General features: G+C 45.3%; 1 protein-coding gene across 2 annotated transcripts in view; it reads right to left on the reverse strand.

Annotated features, from left to right (window-relative positions):
* Nucleotides 1-16402, reverse strand: part of WNK3 (WNK lysine deficient protein kinase 3) — a 101371-nt gene extending 84969 nt beyond the window's left edge. The window contains exon 1 of one of the 2 annotated variants that reach the window (XM_044305947.1): nucleotides 16247-16402. The gene's annotated coding sequence lies outside the window, so the exon portion shown is untranslated. Of the gene's footprint in view, nucleotides 1-9738; nucleotides 10338-16246 lie in introns of those variants that run through there. The other variant, XM_044305948.1, reaches the window with a different exon arrangement.
* Between the last annotated feature and the right edge of the window lie 2337 nt (nucleotides 16403-18739).

Here is an 18739-nt window from a genome sequence, read left to right on the forward strand (position 1 = left end):
AGTACATACTATTACTTAGTGGTAAAGTTGCACCGGGTTTTGAAGTTTCTATACTTTTAGACTCAGATTGACACGATACTGGGTCTTACTATTTAACATTACATTAATTTAAGTGTAGGCAGCGGTATCACATACCCGGCACCCGCCCGCTATGACATGGCGCTGCGATCCCCGGCAATTAACCCCCCCAGGTGCCGTATGCGATACTGCTGCCGGCACCCACTGCCTACTCTTAAATTCATTTGTTAATTATATTCATTGGTAACGCAGTGCGCCCCTCAACCCCAGTATTATAAAGTATAATCATTGGAGGTGCTGTGCGCACCCAACCCCCCCCATTGTTATATTCATTGGTGGCAGTGACCACAGGGTCCCCTCCTCCTCATTAGTGGTGCAGTGGTAGCTTCTGATTAGAGCCCCAGCAGTGTAAGGCCTCATGCACACGGCCGTTGCTTTGGTCTGCATCCGAGACGCAGTTTTGGTGGCTCGGATGCGGACCCAGTCACTTCAATGGGGCTGCAAAAGATGCGGACAGCACTCAGTGTGCTGTCCGCATCCGTTGCTCCGTTCCATGGCCCGCTAAAAAAAAACAACATGTCCTATTCTTGTCCGCGCTTTGCGGACAAGAATAGGCATTTATACTGAAGGCTCTCCGTGCCGTTCCGCAATTGCGGAAAGCGCACGGACACAATCTGTGTTTTGCGGATCTGCAATTTGCGGACCGCAAAACACACCACAGTTGTGTGCATGAGGCCTAATCCTGGGGCTCCCATCGGTTACCATGGCAGCCAGGACACTATTGAAGCCCGGGCTGCCATGGTCAGCCCCCTGCTGCTGTGTGTACTATGCACAGGGCAGCAGGGAGAGTGTGAAGTCCTACTCACCCTAAGAGAGCTCTATTAGGGTGAATAGGACAAGGGATTAAAAGATCTGTGGTTCTGGCCCCTAAGGAAGCTGATAGTAAATAAAAAAAAATTATTATTTTTTTAAAAACACACACACACACACACACACACACACACACAAAAATACTAAAAGTTTAAAATCGCCCCCTTTCCCAATGTTGCATATAAAATATATAAAACAATAAAAAAAATAAACATATTACATATCGCCACGCCAGAAAAAGTGCGAACTATTAAAATATACGTTCCTTAAATTGCGGAATGCACGCGGCTTTTTTGGCGTTTTATTTTTTTTGCGTGGTATCGAATATCGCAATGGTATCGAGACGGAATCAAAATTTTGGTATCGTGACATCCCTACTTAGTGGTATGTTTTCTTTGTACTGCCGCTGTAAACAGAAGCGTCAAACTCGCCAATTAACACATGGGGTGAAGAAAAAGCACAGTGTAAACACATGGCAGAGCCGGCGTGCTTAGAACTCGCTGTGTGCCAACTCGACAATTTAGCGATGGCTCTAACATAACAATGTCCTATTTTGTGCCTAATGCACCGCGGTACAATCACCACCTGATTTAGATTAGGGAAAAAATGTCAACTAGCCCAGTGTAATGAAAGGCTGGCATGTTACCCCCGTGTTCTTTGGGGACAGTTATAGGAGAAAAGAATTTTGCCAAGAGTCTGCAGATGCACTGGAAATAAAAGGCAGGCATCAAGCTGCACATTATACTCAATGCCTCCATAATAAAGAAGATCCTTAACTACGAGTTGTCTCGTATGGACACTTTACAGGCGGAAGGGTCCTGGGCCCACCCTCTATAAACCAGGGCAGAAAGCTACCCCTGTTAGATCGGTGGGGTCTGTCAAGAACCATGCCCCCCGTTTAGACGTACCAGTAGTCGATCATAAGCAATGCTGCAGCAGTTTACTTGCATGGGACTGCTAGAGATGGACAAGTGATGCACTCTGCTATCTCTGGCAGTCTCATAGAGATGACCGGGGAGGCAGCACAAATGCTCAACCACTAACCCATTCTTCTAATGATTGGTGGAGGTCCCAATTGTCGGGCCCCACCAACCAGACACTTATCATCCATACTTTGGATAGGGGATAACTTGTCGTTCCTGTGATCCCCATTTAAGTGTTAGCAGATAACTACACACTGATCTCCAACAAACTCAACCAATTCCTCAGCAAAACAGATAAATCCCTTTCTTGGTCCAGATTCCAGAGAACTACTCGGATGTGTCACTTGCTTAGCAATTTGCGTCCAACACTGACTATCCTTAAAGGGGTATTCCCATCTCAGACAATGGGGGCATATCGCTAGGATATGCCCCCATTGTCTGATAGGTGCAGGTCCCGTACCTATAACGAGAACGGAGCAGAGAGTTGTGGCAGATTTCCCGGGGTCCGTCCACCACAAAGCGCTGCTCACAGAGATGCGCGGCCCAGGCTCCCATTCATTTCTATGGGGCCGACGGAAATAGTTGGCTTGGCTATTTTCGGCAGCCCCATAGAAACGAATTGAGGGCGGCTGCGCATGCGCAGGGCACCCTCCTTCACTTGCGGGGCCCCGTTCTCGATATAGGTGCAGGTCTCAGCGGTGGGACTCGCACCTATCAGACAATGGTGGCATATCCTCGCGATATGCCCCCATTGTCTGAGATGGGACAACCCCTTTAACATAAAACACAAGTCATAAACACAACGAAAAGGAAACAGATTAGGCCTCGTTCACATTTCCACATCCGTGTTTGGCCAGGGTGTCTGTACTTTGTCCTCGGTATTTCACGGACACTGCGAGGCTGAGAATTAATTTCAAGAGCACCTCCTAGCAATGGTCTGTGAGAGACTGACACAACATGGATGCTATCTGTGTTGTGTCTGTGGTTTTTCACAGACCCGTAGACTTCAATGGGTTTGTTTGGTGGCATCATAGAGCAAAGTGGTGAATGTCACGGTCAGTGATTGATGTTGAGGTGTGCCACTGATGTGTAAAAAAAAAAAAACACATTAAAATCAATAGGTACTGTGGAAAATGGATAATGCAGATGGCACACGTCAGTCCGTGAAAATGGAAAATGTGAACGATGTCTTATACTTAAAAAGAAAAAAATAATAATTCAGCCTAGATCTACCCAAACTCCTGACAGGTGGCATGGACTGCACGGCCATATAAATTATTGTAAGCGTGATTTATTTATTGCTACTTATAACTAACAACTATATTCTATAGTGGTGAATACAGATTGCCATCACATTAGTAACTGTTCCCAACAGGACCCTTAAAAGGGGTTATCCTACAAACAGCATAGGCAATAAATGTAGTGATCCCAAGACCGGGAGACCCCAAGTCTATGAAAGGAGCAGCAGTGCTCCTGTGGGACCACCATTCACTTCTATGGGACTGATCCCAGCCACCCTACATGGTGATAGGTGCCGTGCATGGGACAACACATTTACACAGTGTCATGCTGGGCTTCTGTGCATACATCGAGATCAATGTAAATAGACTGACCACATTCGGGATAGTGACGTACTAACAGTATCCTGTTCCCCTCCTGCTGTAATTCCTGTACCCAGGGATCAATCAGTGACAGAATGAGCACTTAAACAGCGATAGACACATTGCGGGACTTATGGATATTTACATCCATGAAGATCTGCAGAAAGCAAACAGCCAGGCTCATTGACTATTTGGCTCCTGGGATTTGTCAGATCACTACATGCGCTTCAGGTGGTCATACACACTAGATATGAGCTGGTTGATGGTTGACCATACACATGTTAGTACATATTGGCCATTACAGGTCAAACTGCCCATACACGTTCAATGGATGAACAATCCCCCTGGGAAGGTTCTTTCAAAGAAGGATCTTTTAAGAAGAAAATTATAAAAACACGGACAAATTCTTCCCAGACAATTCAGGCTCATTCGCCATGCCCCGGTTGCAGACCGCAAAACACGGGCACCAGACGTGAACTCCGTGCTGCGGCGCAGACCCATTGACTTGAATGGGTCCACGATCCACAAAATTCGGCAAAAGAAAAGACATATCTTTTGTGGTGCAGAGGCGTGGACCCAGACAACCACAGAAAGGCTGTAATTACACTGCTCGCCGCTGCGATGTCAAGCAGGTAAACACTGAGGTACTGCCTCATCTTAACCCATTAAGGACCCAGGACGAGAATGGCCGGTACTTTGCGCTCCAGGATGAGCATTCTCGTCCTGCGGTCCTTCCTCCCCCCCACGTGCGGTGCTGTGATCAGCGGCAGAGATCCGCTTATTAATGACAGCCGCATCCACCAGCATCTGTGATAACGCCGAAGCCGGTGGATTAACCCCTCATATGCTGGGGTTAGCACTGACCACAGCATATGGAAGTTTGCGCTCCCTCTCCTTAGCCATCGGGTCCCCGCGCTGCTGTGGCAGGGACCTAATGGTTGCCATGGCAGCCCCAAGCCAAGCTATCAGTGTATTACACTGTGTAATACACCAATAGTCAATGCAGTACAATACAGATGTATTGTGATGCATTCTAAAGGGGATCAGACCCAGTAATGTTGAAGTCCAAGAGTGGGACAAAAATAAATAAATAAGTTAAAATAAAATAAAAAGCGTCCTGTAAAAAAGAAAAGTAGACATATTAGGTATCGCCACGTCCATATTGACCGGCTCTATAAAAATATCACATTACCTAACCACTCAGGTGAACACAGTAAAAAAAAAATAAAAAAAAAAAAGGGTTAAAAAAATAAACATTTTTTGTGACCTTACATCACTAAAAGGTGTTGCACTTTTAAGGTCACAAAAATAGTTTTTTTTTTAGTACAGTTTTTATTTTATTTAGGTAATGTGATATTTTTATAGAGCTGGTCAATATGGACGTTGCGATACCTAATATGGTATGGTTAGGTAAAGCGATCAAAAAGGCGTATACACCCCCCAAAATAGTACCAAACAGTCACCTCATACCGCAAAAAATGAGCCCCTAAGACAATCGCCCAACAAAATTTATAAAAAATATGGCGACACTAAAACATGATTTTTTTTTTGTTTCAAAAATGCTTTTATTGTGTTAAATGTAAAAAAAAAAAAAAAAAAATATATATATTAGGCATCGCCGCGTCCGTAACAACCTGCTGTATAAAAATATCATATGAACTATCCCCTCAGGTGAACACTGTAAAAGAAAAACTGTGTCCTAACATCTCAAAAAGTGTAATACCAAGCGATCAAAAAGTTATATGCACCCCAAAAATAGTATCAAACTGTCATCTCATCCTGAAAAGTTACCCAAAATTTTAAAAAAGAAAAAAGAATATGGAGACACAAAAAAAAAAAATTTTTTTTTTTTTTTTTTTTTAATGCTTTATTATGTAAAACTGAAACAAACAGCCAAAAAAAGTAGTCATATCTGGTATGATCTAACCTGTCAGATGAACATTGTAAATAACAAAAAAAAAAACTGTGCCAAAACAGCTATTTTTTGTTACCTTGCCTCACAAAAAGTGTAATATAGAGCAATCAAAAATCATATGTACCCTAAAATAGTACCAACTAAACTGCCACCTTATCCCATAGTTTCCAAAATGGGGTATTTTTTTGGAGTTTGTACTCTAGGGGTGCATCAGGGGGTCTTCAAATGTGACATGACAGCGTAAAATTATCCCAGTGAAATCTGCCTCCCAAAAACCATATGGCGTTCCTTTCCTTCTGCGCCCTGCCGTGTGCCTGTACAGCCGTTTACAAACACACATGGGGTGTTTCTGTAAACTACAGAATCAGGACAATAAATATTGAGTTTTGTTTGGCTGTTAACCCCTGCTTTGTTAGTGGGGGGGGGGGGGGAATATGGATTAAAATGGAAAATCTGCCAAAAAAGTGAAATTCTGAAATTTCATCTCCATTTTCCATTAATTCTTGTGGAACACCTAAAGGGTTAACAAAGTTTGTAAAAATCAGTTTTGAATACCTTAAGGGGTGTCGTTTCTAAAATGGGATCATTTTTGGGTGGTGTCTATTATGTAAGCTTCACAAAGTGACTTCAGACCTGAACTGGTCCTTAAAAGTGCGTTTTGGAAATTTTCAGAACAATTTCAAGATTTGCTTCTAAACCTTCTAAATTCTAATTACTATCTATTATAAAAGTAGAGAAATTGAAATATGTGAATTTTTTCAAATTTTGGTATTTTTTATTTTTATTTTTTTTTATAAATAAAAATGAAACTTTTTTGGACTCAATTTTACCACTGTCATTAAGTATAATATGTGACGAGAAAACCATCTCAGAATGGCCTGGATGAGTAAAAGCATTATAAAGTTATTACCACATAAAGTGAAACGTCAGATTTGCAAAAAATGGCCTGGGCAGAAAGCTGAAATATGGCAGGGTCCTGAAGGAGTTAATACATCTGATCGGCGGAGTCACAGCAGTCGGGCCCCCCAACAATCCGATATTGATGACAAAAGTGGAGAGCCCGTTGAGGAACCGCAGGGTTTGCAATTTTTAGGCCAGACATGCAGTGTTGTGCTACATGATGTCCTGTGGATTTTATCAAGGTGCCCGAACGCTGGATTGTTTTATCTTGCATAAAATATCCAATAGGTTCAAGTCCCACCTGTGACGGACTGAACCGTCACTGGGGCTGCTGGAGAAGCCCGAGTGCCTGCCTCCTTCCTAGCGACTACGGACCTAGGATTTTGGAGATCCCCCTTGTTTGGTTGAACCGGGTGTCCAGGGCACATGGACGGTTGTTGCAGTGGAGCCTGTCCCTACAGCCGTTCACTTTCACAATCTAATATCGGCATGGGAAACACAATGGGAATGCTGATGGACTATCTCGCCAAACAGAACTGGAAGGGTGACTAACATTGACATCCCCAAGCGCACCCGTAGAGGGTCTTACCGGGTCTGCCATCCTTTAACTTGGGGGAGCTATGTGATGACATGGTCATCAGTTGGAGTTAAATGTTTATTGGTGTTGGATATGTGTAATTAGGTTATACTGGTTAACTGGTTACCAAAAGACTGTCAGCACCCCACCACACCCCTTCATTATCTCCCAGTGTACTGGGAAAGAGCTCTGGATAATGACATTTTGGCCAGGCTCCTGCTGGGGCTGTCTGGATCTATTTCATCAGGTGGACCCCTGTGGTGTGGTACAGATAGAATGTCTGGGGAGGGGAAGGGGGATGTGATGGGATTACAGTTTCATCTGATCACTTTCTGTATCTAAGTTTGTGCAGTTGCTCAATAAAGCAGCCTTTATTTCATCTACACCGAGTCTCGACCAGTGACTGGGGAAACTGGGAGCTACAGATTAGCGGTTTGCAATATCTCCTGAGTAAGGAAGAATACAGATGCGGACATATTCTTCCTGAGTACTGGGGGTCGGTCACACCACCTATCTGGAAAACAGGGCTCGTCCAGCTACGCTGTGAATAGAGGGGGCAGCACACCCTTTTTCTACTCCTGGACAACTTTATTAGCATATACTACAGGAGAGATTACATTTAAAGGTTTTTTTTGAGATTTTCTTACTGGTGACCTATCCTCGGGATTGGTCACCAGTATCTGATTGGTGGGGGTCGAAAACTCGGGACTAGGGCTGCAGTAAATGATTATTTTAGTAATAGAGTATTTTATCGATAATTTTTTTACGATTATTAAGTAATCTAATAAGAAAGAATGAATTAAGACTGTTTTCCTTTATAAAAACTCATCAGACCCCCTGCCATCAGTCCCCAACACCCTTCGTTCCCCTCTGTGCGATCAGCCCAAGTGCATCAGTTCCCCTAGTGCCATCAGCAACACTATCCCCCCAGTGCCAACAGCTCCCCCCACCCCAGTGCCATCAGCTCCACTCCACCAGTGCCATCAGTCCCTCCATGCCATTTGTTACTATGTCCCCCACCCCTCCCAGTGCCATCAGATCAGCCCCTCCATGACCCCCCAAGTGCCATCAGATCAGCCCCTCCATGACCCCCCTAGTGAAAATCAGATCAGCCCCGCCATGTCCCCCACTCCCATCTGCCCCTCCATGCCATCCATTGCTGGCTGTCCCCCTTCAATGCCATGTCCCCAGTGCCAGTGAAATAAAATACTTACCTTTTCCTGTAGGGGCACCGCTCCACAGCTCCTTCCTCACGCGCTTCACTGGATCCAGTGCAGCACGGTACGGGCCAGCGGGTGACCACAGAGTGGGAAGTAATAGCAAACGCTTCATTCCCGCTCCGTGGTCACATGACACAAACGAATCCTCGATGCAAGAAATTTTCATCGATGATTTTTTGGGGTCAAATTACTGGATTCATCATTTTACTCGGGACCCCTGCGATCAGCTGTTTGAGAAGGCAGCGGTGCTCATCTGAGTGCCGCAGCCTTCTCTCTGCTTTCCTAGGCGTGATAGAGCGTGATACCAAGCACAGCCACTATACCCGTGGTGGCTAACCTCTGGCACTCCAGCTACTGTGTAACTACAAGTCCCAACATGCTCTGAGTAGAGCAGCTGGAGTGCCAGAGGTTAGCCACCACTGCACTATACAATGTACGGTGCTGTGCTAGGTAAACTGCAAGAAGGTCGTGGGGCTCACAGGAGCGCCAGTGCCTTTTCAGAACAGCGGATCAGCAGGGTCCCGGGTGTCGGACCCCCACTGATCAGATACTAATGACCTATCCGGTCATTCAGGTCCAGTCAAAAAATAAATAAAAAAAAGTCAGCAAACCTCACATGCTGTAGGTCAATATCCACGCGGAAAGTATACGCAAGGTGTGCATGGGATTTGTCACATGTCATTACTCGGCAGTTTTTCCCACAGGAAAATCCACATGGAAAACACAGGCGTAATCTCAAGGTGTGCAGGAGGTCTAAACACGCTCCTGGATGTAACTACAGAAACCAGAATAACATCCACTGACTTAAACAGCTCCAAATGAGCTCATACATGAATAAACCATGGGGCTAACCTAAAGAGTTAATGCTGGAGCGGGCAGCCTCCCAAAAGATCCTGCAGACCTGTTCCAAAACCAACACTGATAAGAACACAAAAGACACCAAGAGACGCACTCATCCAACCACAAATCTATTCCGTGACTTACTAAACAGCGTTAAGACCTCTGCACACGACAGCGGCTTACACTTCTCACAACCGGACATGACAAAACGCTATATACATATACAGGACAGTCGTCCTACAGCTACTGTGTAACTACAACTCCCAACATGACCAGATGCGAGAGCCTGCCAGGAGCTATAGCTCTCCAACTACTGTGTAACTACAACTCCCAACATGACCAGCTCTGAGAGAATGCCAAGAGCTATAGCTCTCCAGCTACTGTATAACTACAACTCCTAATATGACCAGCTGTGAGAGCCTGCTGGGGGCTATAGCTATCCAACTACTGTATAACTACAACTCCTAATATGACCAGCTGTGAGAGCCTGCTGGGGGCTATAGCTATCCAACTACTGTATAACTACAACTCCTAATATGACCAGCTGTGAGAGCATGCTGGGAGCTATGGCTCTCCAACTGCTGTCAAACTACAACTCCCTTCATGACTTGTGGGCAGCTGGGAATTGTAGCTTTGAAGCTGTTGTGAAACTACAACACTCAGCATACAGGTGAAAGGGCATGCTGGGAATTATAGTGTCACAGGAGCTAGACTCGACAGCACAAGGAGGTAAGTACATACAAGATCACATATAGAGACCCCGCACAACTGAGCAGGCTGGTTCACCAAATGACAAACACGTCAATAACTGAGAACAGTACAAAAACAAAACAAAAAAAACACGATTATCGAGCCTCATGTGGAAGCAACAAACCTCACAGGGACCCCGCTGCGGACACGGCGATGGACCAGGACGGGCTTGTTCTTAGGGGAGAAGAGGACAGCCTTGTGACCCCTCTCCCGGTCAGATGACGCATGGTGCACGGGTCTAAGGACTTGAGCATGTAAGGCAGAGCGCAGGAAGACAGGCAGTAAGCCCGGAGGAGGCGACCAGCCTCACATACTAGTTAGACCAGTTCTCTCTCATTCTCTATGAGCTCATCTGATGCCCTCCAGACCACGGTGACGGCTCCAGACCACGGTTACGGCTCATGCAAATGGGAAGAGATAAAACAATTGTGAGAGCGCGCCGATTCTGTCAGGAAACGATTACCATTTGTAAGAGAAACAATATAGGAAACCTGAAGCCTCGCTTCCCCCGCTCACACAATGTGGCTGCAGACTTTCCATTCAGAAGGGGCTCACAATCAGTAAGAGCCACTCCACGTCTTCCCATTTTTGGTCATTTCTATGGGCTTCAATGTGCTGCGGATGGAGAAGGTGACAATGCGATCATACCGGCTCATAGACAACGTGTTAAACTTTGCCCCCCGACAGCTGATCTCAGCAGAGGATGATTTATTCACATGCTGCTCTATGGACGTTTCCCCAACTATAAAGCCGCCCTTATGCTCCTGAGAGACGCCTGTGCCAACAAGTGTCATCAAAAAGGGGGAGTGTATGCGGCTCTGTGGAGGTAAGTGAACACCCCCCTACAGCTGCTCCTTTCAGCTGTCCACTTCTATTAAACATGACAGACACCCATTTCTTAAGGGGGTTGTCCCATTACAGCAACTTATCACCTATCCAAAAGATCGGCAGGGGTCCAACAGCTCGGGGCCACAGCCAATCACTGCAATGGGGGGGGCCAGGGTTCTCCTGTTTGAATGGAGCAGTGAAACACATGTGTGTCCATTGCTCCATTCATCTCTATGGGAGATAGTGGAGTGCAAGAGCTCAGCTATCTCCAGGAGCCCCATGGAGCTTAAAGGGATTCTGTCACCATCGCTATGTTGACTAAAGTACCTTATTTCCTGCAGTCTTCTTTTTACTTATTTTCGTTTGGTAGTTTTGATATAAAAAGCGATTTTTATGTTATGCTAATTAGGGTCCAAGGTGCCCAGAGGGGCTTTTTTTTCCATCTCCGGTGCCCAGTGACGCCCCCCTGCAGTGCCCAAGACAGCCTCCTGATCATCAAATAACCTCCCACAGCCCGGTAAACGGTTCCGCCCCCTCCCCACGTCATAATCTACCTTATAGATATGCCCCGTCCTTCTTCCTGTCTGCGGCCAGAAAACTCGCGCAGGCGCTGTGCCGCCTGCGCGATCATCAACCTCCTGAGGGCAACAGCCTCAAAAGTCTCACTGGGCATGTGCCGAGCCCAGTGATGTGACCTGAGCGCTGTTGCCCTCAGGACGTTGATGATCGCGCAGGCCGCAGGCGGTACTGCGCCTGCGCGAGTTTTCTGGCCGCAGACAGGAAGGAGGACGGGGCAGTTCTATAAGGTAGATTATGACGTGGGGAGGGGGCGGAACCGTTTGCCGGGCTGTGGGAGGTGTTTTGATGATCATGAGGCTGTCTTGGGCACTGCAGGGGGGCGTCACTGGGCACCGGAGAGTGAAAAAACGCCCCTCTGGGCACCTTGGACCCTAATTAGCATAACATAAAAATCGCTTTTATATCAAAACTACTAAACGAAAAAATAAGTAAAAAGACGACTGCTGGAAATAAGGTACTTTAGTCAACATAGCGATGGTGCCAGCTTAAAATGCTAAAAGCAGGTGACAGAATCCCTTTAAAGGGTTAATCCCATCTTGGACATTAATAGCATATGCTAGCGATAAGCGCCCAATGTCGGATAGGGTTCGGGTGCCACATCTGGGACCCGCATCTATACTTAGAACTGATCCCGCAAAGAACAGGAAAGCGCACTGAGCATGCACGGCCTCCCTCCAATCGTTTCTATGGGTGCACTGAAATGAATGGGAAGTGCACTGTACAAGAGCAGCCACTCACTGCTCCATTCACTTCTATGGGGCTGATGGAAATAGCCAAGCCGGCGCTCTGCTATTTTCAGTGCTCTCATAGCAATCGATGGAGGGCGGCCACACATCAATGTGGGCTCCATTCTAAGTATAGGTCCCAGAGGTGTGACCCGCACCTACCAGACACTGCGGTGCATATCATAGTTATATGGCCCCAATGTCCAAGGTGGCAATACCCCTTCAGCACTGACCGTGGCACGTGCGGTATCCTGACTGGTCCCCGCGCTGCTGTGATGGGGACCGGATGGCAGGGAAGGCAGTGTAATACACTTACAGCCAATGCATTACAATACAGAAGTATTGCAATGCATTGTAAAGGGGATCAGACCCCCAAAAGTTGAAGTCCCAGAGTGGGACCAAAAAAAAAAAAATCCTAAAATAAAGTAAAGTAAAAAAAAAAAAAAAAAAAAAAAGAAACTAAATAGCAAAAGAAAAGTAGACATATTAGGTATCGCCACGTCCGTAACGACCTGCTCTATAAAAATATCACATGACCTAACCCCTCAGATGAACACCGTAAAAAAATAAAAATTGAAAGTGTGTAAAAAAAAGCAATTTTTTGTCACCTCATATCACAAAGTGTAATACCAAGCAATCAAAAAGTCATATGCACCCTAAAATCGTACCAAATAGTCATCTTATATGGAAAAAAACGAGCCCCTACATAAGAAAGTCGCCCAAAAATAAACTATGGCTTTATTATGTAAAACTGAAACAAACAACCAAAAAAGGTTGTCATAGCTGGTATTGTCGCCTCCGTAACAATCTGCTCTATAAAAATAGCTCATGATCTAACCGGTCAGATGAACATTGTAAATAAAAAATAAAAACGATGCCAAAACAGCTATTTTTTGTTACCTTGCCTCACAAAAAGTGTAATAAGGAGCAACCAAAAATCATATGTACACTAAAATAGTACCAACAAAACTGCCACCTTATCCCGTAGTTTCCAAAAATGGGGTCACTTTTTGGGGAGTTTCTACTCTAGAGGTGTACCACGTGGTCTTCAAATGTGACATGGCAACTTAAAATTATCCCAGTGAAATCTGTCCTCCAAAAACCATATGGCGTTCCTTTCCTTCTGCGCCCTGCCGTGTGCCTGTACAGTAGTTTACAACCACATATGGTGTGTTTCTGTAAACTACAGAATCAGGGCCATATATATTGAGTTTTGTTTGGCTGTTAACCCTTGCTTTGTAAGCGGGGAAAAAAATGGATTCAAATGGAAAATCTGCCAAAAAAGTGAAATTCTGAAATTTCTTGTGGAACACCTAAAGGGTTAACAGTTTCTAAAATCAGTTTTAAATACATTGAGGGGTGGTTTCTAAAATGGGGTCATTTCTGGGTGGTTTCTATTATGTAAGCCTCACAAAGTGACTTCAGACCTGAAATGGTCCTGAAAAATTGGGTTTTGGAAATCTTCTTAAAATTTTTAAGAATTGCTTCTAAACTTCGAAGCCCCAAAAAAGAAAATGTAATTTACAAAATGACCCAAACATAAAGTAGAAATATGGGAATGTAAAGTTATAACTATTTTAGGAGGTATCACTCCGTTTTAAAAGCAGAAAAATTAACATTTTGAAAATTGCTAAATTTTCTGTAAATTAGTTTTTTTTTATGAATAAAAATTTAATATTTTGACTCAAATTTACCACTGTCATGAAGTACAATGTGTCACGAGAAAACTCTCAGAATGGCTGCAATAAGTAAAAGCGTTCCACATACGTTATTAGCACATAAAGGGACACATGTCAGATATAGTGTTGAGCGAACTTCTGTTTTTAGTTTGGCGTCTAAAGTTCGGGTTATCGAAGAATCACGTTATGGATTCTAAATTCCGTTATGGTCCGTGGTAGCGGAATTCATAACGCGATTCTTCAATAACCCAAACTTTAGAAGCCGAACTTAAAACTAAAAGTTCGCTCAACACTTGGTGAGATATGCAAAAATCAGCCTGGGATTTAAGGTGAAAGTGCCCTGGTACTGAAGGGGTTAAGTTGGCCATGAACGTTAGATAAACAGTGGGGCAGCTTACTCCCCTCTCCCCACACATGCCCCCATGGCAGAGCAGAGCGTGCATGTGTGGGGAGGTCGGCACTAACGAGTCTATGTGCGTCCTCCGCAGCTACAACCTGTGGACGTGGCCATACTGCTCCCCACCTCCAAAAAGGCAAAACTGTAGACTTTTTAGCAAAAACCACTTCAAACCAAAGAATCAATATAAATAAAACAACGTTACAGAGTAGCAGAACCGACCCTTTGAAGGGTTGATGCTGCTAATTAAAATAATGTCTGTTGGTCGATTTATCATCTCCCTGTGCCACTTCTGTGGTGTAATAAAAAAAAAAAAAGTCACAAACACCATGTTTGCAACTTTTTAAAAGCCATTTGCAAAAAGTGGCGTTTCCGCGTGGGCGCGACACATTTATCTTCATTTGCATCTGTTTTCAGGCACAAATGAAGACAGAAATTTATAGTAACTATGAGCTGCGATAGGTCTCACTCTAGTGTCGGGCGCAGCAGTTGCAGAGAGAGAAGAGCCTCTAGGTGTAACGGCGACGCCCCCGTTGCTCCTAGAGGTTCATTTGCATATATTAAAACATCATTTTTCTCAGCAATGCGGGCACATATGAACATGGGACCAACAGTTGCCTTCAGCTGCCAAGTGCACATGTAACAGGTCAGCCAGTGGCATAGGTACAAAACTGCTGACAGATGCCCTTTAAAACGAACGCAGGACTGTTCTCAAGAGAATCCCAATGACTGTGCTACCAGGTGAGGGAGGCACAGTCATCATCACCGCCTCCCACATCAGGTGCACAGACTGGAAAATAAGACTCTGCACTGATAGGACATGGAAAATTTAGGAAGAAAAAAAAAATCCTGTTACAGCTCGGAGCGGCGGGCAGGGCTCGTCAGCTGGCACACAAGCAAACACTTATCTACGCCAAGAGAACAGTTCACAAAGCGAATTAGAAAGGCAGATGGCGGAAACCAGTTATCAGCTAAACTCCAGTGACATTTAATCGCACCGTATAGCCGGAACCTCAATCAATGCAAATGACATAACTTATTCATTACCAGGCTGAGGAACACGACTAAAAACGGCCAGAGCATCAAAATACAGGCAAAGCCGCTGCGGGGCAAGACTGACAGGGGGCTCAGCGGCGGTCAGTGCCACCATGGCGAGGGGCTGGCATCGCTGAGAGCAAGTCTGTACTGTGAGGAGAAGTAGAACGCCCATCATCTGTACCTACACAGGGAAACTTTCAGAACTCATCATCTGGATGTGATCACAGCACGAGCTCCGGGACTGACGTATAAACCAGCCCAGGGGGGGGTCCTGTGTGTAACAGAGCGCGGGTATGAATGTATACACTGCGCATGTACGTATACATCATCAGGGTGTGGGGTCAATATATGGGCTTCATGCCAACCTATCTGTACATACATATACCTCCATGGCTGTCTGATATATACCGTATGCTATACATACACAGCTATAGAAACATATAACTTTACACATACATCTGATATATCTGAGAGGCTATACACCAGGCTGGGCGCCTGGACATAGTACCGCCATCAGTGCACAGAGAAGATGTAAGCTACAGAGATAGATAGGTAGGATATAGATACTGTAGATACGACACAGATACTGTAGATATGATAAAGATAATGTAGATACGACACAGATACTGTAGATACGCGATACAGATAATGTAGATACGGCTACTTTCACACTGCCGTTTCTGGGTCCGCTTGGGAGATCCGTTTCAGGGATCTCACAAGTGGCCCCAAAACGGATCAGTTAAGCCCCAATGCATCCTGAATGGATAAGGATCCGCTCAAAATGCATCACTTTGGCTGCGTTTGGTCTCCGTTACGTTTTTTAGACGGTCATTGAAACGCAGCTTGCAGCATTTTGGTGACCGTCTGACGATGCGGAGCCAAACGGATCCGTCCTGACTTACAATTTAAGTCGATGGGGACGGATCAGGTTTTCACCGACACGATATGGTGCAATTTAAAACGGATCAGTCCCCCATTGACTTTCAATGCAAGTCAAGACGGATCAGTTTTGACAGACTTTTTTTTTTAATGAATAATGCAAACGGATCCGTTATTAACGGATACAAGCGTTTGCATCGTTAGTGCCGATCCGCGACACAGACACCGTAGATGCGCGACACAGACACCGTAGATGCGCGATACAGATAGTAAACATAACCAGTACACACAACTACTACCATCTACCTGACAATCCACCAGAAAATCAATCTACCCACTAATCTGACCAATGGCAGGAGGAGAACCCTCATCATCCACATCACATACATGACTGAGGAGTCCCAGCAACACATGTCTGCTCCAACTCCTGCAGCCCGGTGTGATCACACCCATACATATACGGCATATACACACTGCCCCCCTCCCCCCGGTCACCACAGGTCTCACCGGCTGCTGATAACGGTTCTCGGCCGCCCCCCTCTCCTGGTCACCGGCAGCTGTGCTCTCTCAGGGTGGGAGGGAAGGAGGCAAAATACTAGGTGGGGGGTGTATGGGGGTAACGGGAGGGCGCGCTCTACGGAGGGGGTGTGGAGAGGGGGGCGCCGGTCACAGGAGGGAGTCCCCACCGCCGCTCATCACACACCGAGCGAGACGCGCGGACCCGAGGCAGGAGCGGTAACGCGCACCCTTCAACTGCGCGCCCCCGACATTTACCTCAGGAGGAAGAAAAAAAAAAAAAAGGTGGATGGGGGGGGTGTAACGGATACGTGAGAGAAAAAAAATCTGTAATGTGAATACACGGAAAGCACGACACAATGAATGGAGGAGAGCAGCCCCGGACAATAGACCGGACGACGAGCGCTCAGCACACGGCTACGGGGACCGGAGCGGCTCTACACTACGTGGCCGTCCGCTCTAAGTGTTGGGGCTGTTTTTTTTATTTTTTTTCCCCCTCCGCCCGCCGAGGCCGCCCAGCCATTGGACAGACAATGAGAAGGTCTCTGAAGCCCAGCGTCTCCCAGGCGCGTACTCGTGAGAGCGCTCTCAGTCAGCCAGGCGCGCCCCCGACTCACCCTCTGCGCGCTCACAGCATCCTAGCTGCAGTGGGTTAGACCGACGTACCGTGACGTCACACGCTGCCGCAAGTGGTGCCGGGAGATGTAGTTTTACTCAATGAACTAGATGGCCTTGTTCACTCACATGGTGCTGATTGTTGTCGGTTTTCTTTTTTTTCTCCAAAAGTTTTTTTCCTCTTTTTAGACATGATTTGTTAAAAAAAAAAAGTTAAGTTCCTTACTGGAAATCGAATTCAAATGAATGCAAAAATAATGGCATTTTTATTTATTTTTTTTATGTACAGAATTCTTGAAAATGGTACAACTTGTGTCAAATTTCTGTTATTGACGACTTTTCTGAGGGGCCCTAAGGATATGTTCACTTGATGGATTTTGATACTGTCTAAACCTGCCGGACTGAGGACTAATCTCTAACAGAATAAAGTACGTCTGCTCCAAAAAGGTTATTTCAGGGGTCTTCGCATTATATCCTTACCGCAGACCTCTTAAAATCTCTTGATATTTTTTAAAAAAATCATGCAGATTATCAAGAAAGTAATTTTTGAGGGAACAGGAATTTCACCTATAAGAGGGGCTGCCAATGAGGCCCAGACATTGCCGCTGAGTTTGGGAAGCCCTTCTTCACCTTTCAGCTATGGACAACTTCGGGGCAATTTTTTTTTCAATGATTGCACTTTACTCAATTTGGCCTAAAAATCTTTTTCTTTTTTTTTTTTTCGGTTGGTCTTTATTAAAAATTTTCAGCAGTTTTTGTGATACAGGGGTTATAAATCAGTCTATTTGCAGACTGTTTCTCCTGAGTTCCATCAGCTGACGGCTCATGTGAAGCCTTTTCTCTGATCTCCTGACCTTATAGAGACACTCATTTAAGCCATCTTATCAGTTTGATAAGAGTTTAGCTGTAATAAGTGTTTATTAGGTCAGGAAATCATCTGACTGAACTTATGAGAAACAGTCTGCAAATAGACTGATTTTTAACCTCTGTATCACAAAATCTGCAGAAGTTTTTTTATAGAGACCAACTGAAAAAACAACTTTTAGCCCAAAATGAGTAAAATTAAATCATAAACAAATTGCCCTGAAGGTGTCTATAGCCTTTAAAGGGACCCTGATGGGCAGTTCCATCTGCAGGCAGCATGTTATAGAGCAGGAGGAGCTGAGGATATTATTATATACAGTGCCTTGCAAAAGTATTCACCCCCCTTGACTTTTTTAGTATTTTGGTGCCTCACAACCTGGAATGAACATGGATTGTTTGAGGATTTGCATCATGTAATTTACAGAACATGCCGACAACTTAGAAGATGTTTGATTTTATTTTTTTATTGTGACGCAAACAACAAATAGGACAAAATAACAGAAAAGGTCAATGTGCAGAACTATTCACCCCCTAAAGTCAATACTCTGTAGAGCCCCTTTTGCGGCAATCACAGCTCCACGTCGCTTTGGATAAGTCTCTATGAGCTCGCCCCATCTCACCACTGGGATTGTTGCCCATTCCTCCTTGCAGAACTGCTCCGGCTCCTTCAGGTTGGATGTTTGCGCTTGTGAACAGCGATCTTTAAGGCTACTTTCACACTAGCGTTTCGATCGGATCCGTTCTGAACGGATCCGATCGTAATAATGCAGACGGAGGCTCCGTTCAGAACGGATCCGTCTGCATTATATTAGCTAAAAAAAGCTAAGTGTGAAAATAGCCTGGGACGGATCCGTCCAGACTTTCAATGTAAAGTCAATGGGGGACGGATCCGCTTGAAGATTGAGCCATATTGTGGCATCTTCAAACGGATCCGTCCCCATTGACTTACATTGTAAGTCTGGACGGATCCAGCACGGATCCGCACGGCCAGGCGGACACCCGAAC

The sequence above is a fragment of the Bufo gargarizans genome, chromosome 9 (assembly GCF_014858855.1).
Source record: "Bufo gargarizans isolate SCDJY-AF-19 chromosome 9, ASM1485885v1, whole genome shotgun sequence".
In the NCBI taxonomy this organism is placed as follows: Eukaryota; Metazoa; Chordata; class Amphibia; order Anura; family Bufonidae; genus Bufo; species Bufo gargarizans.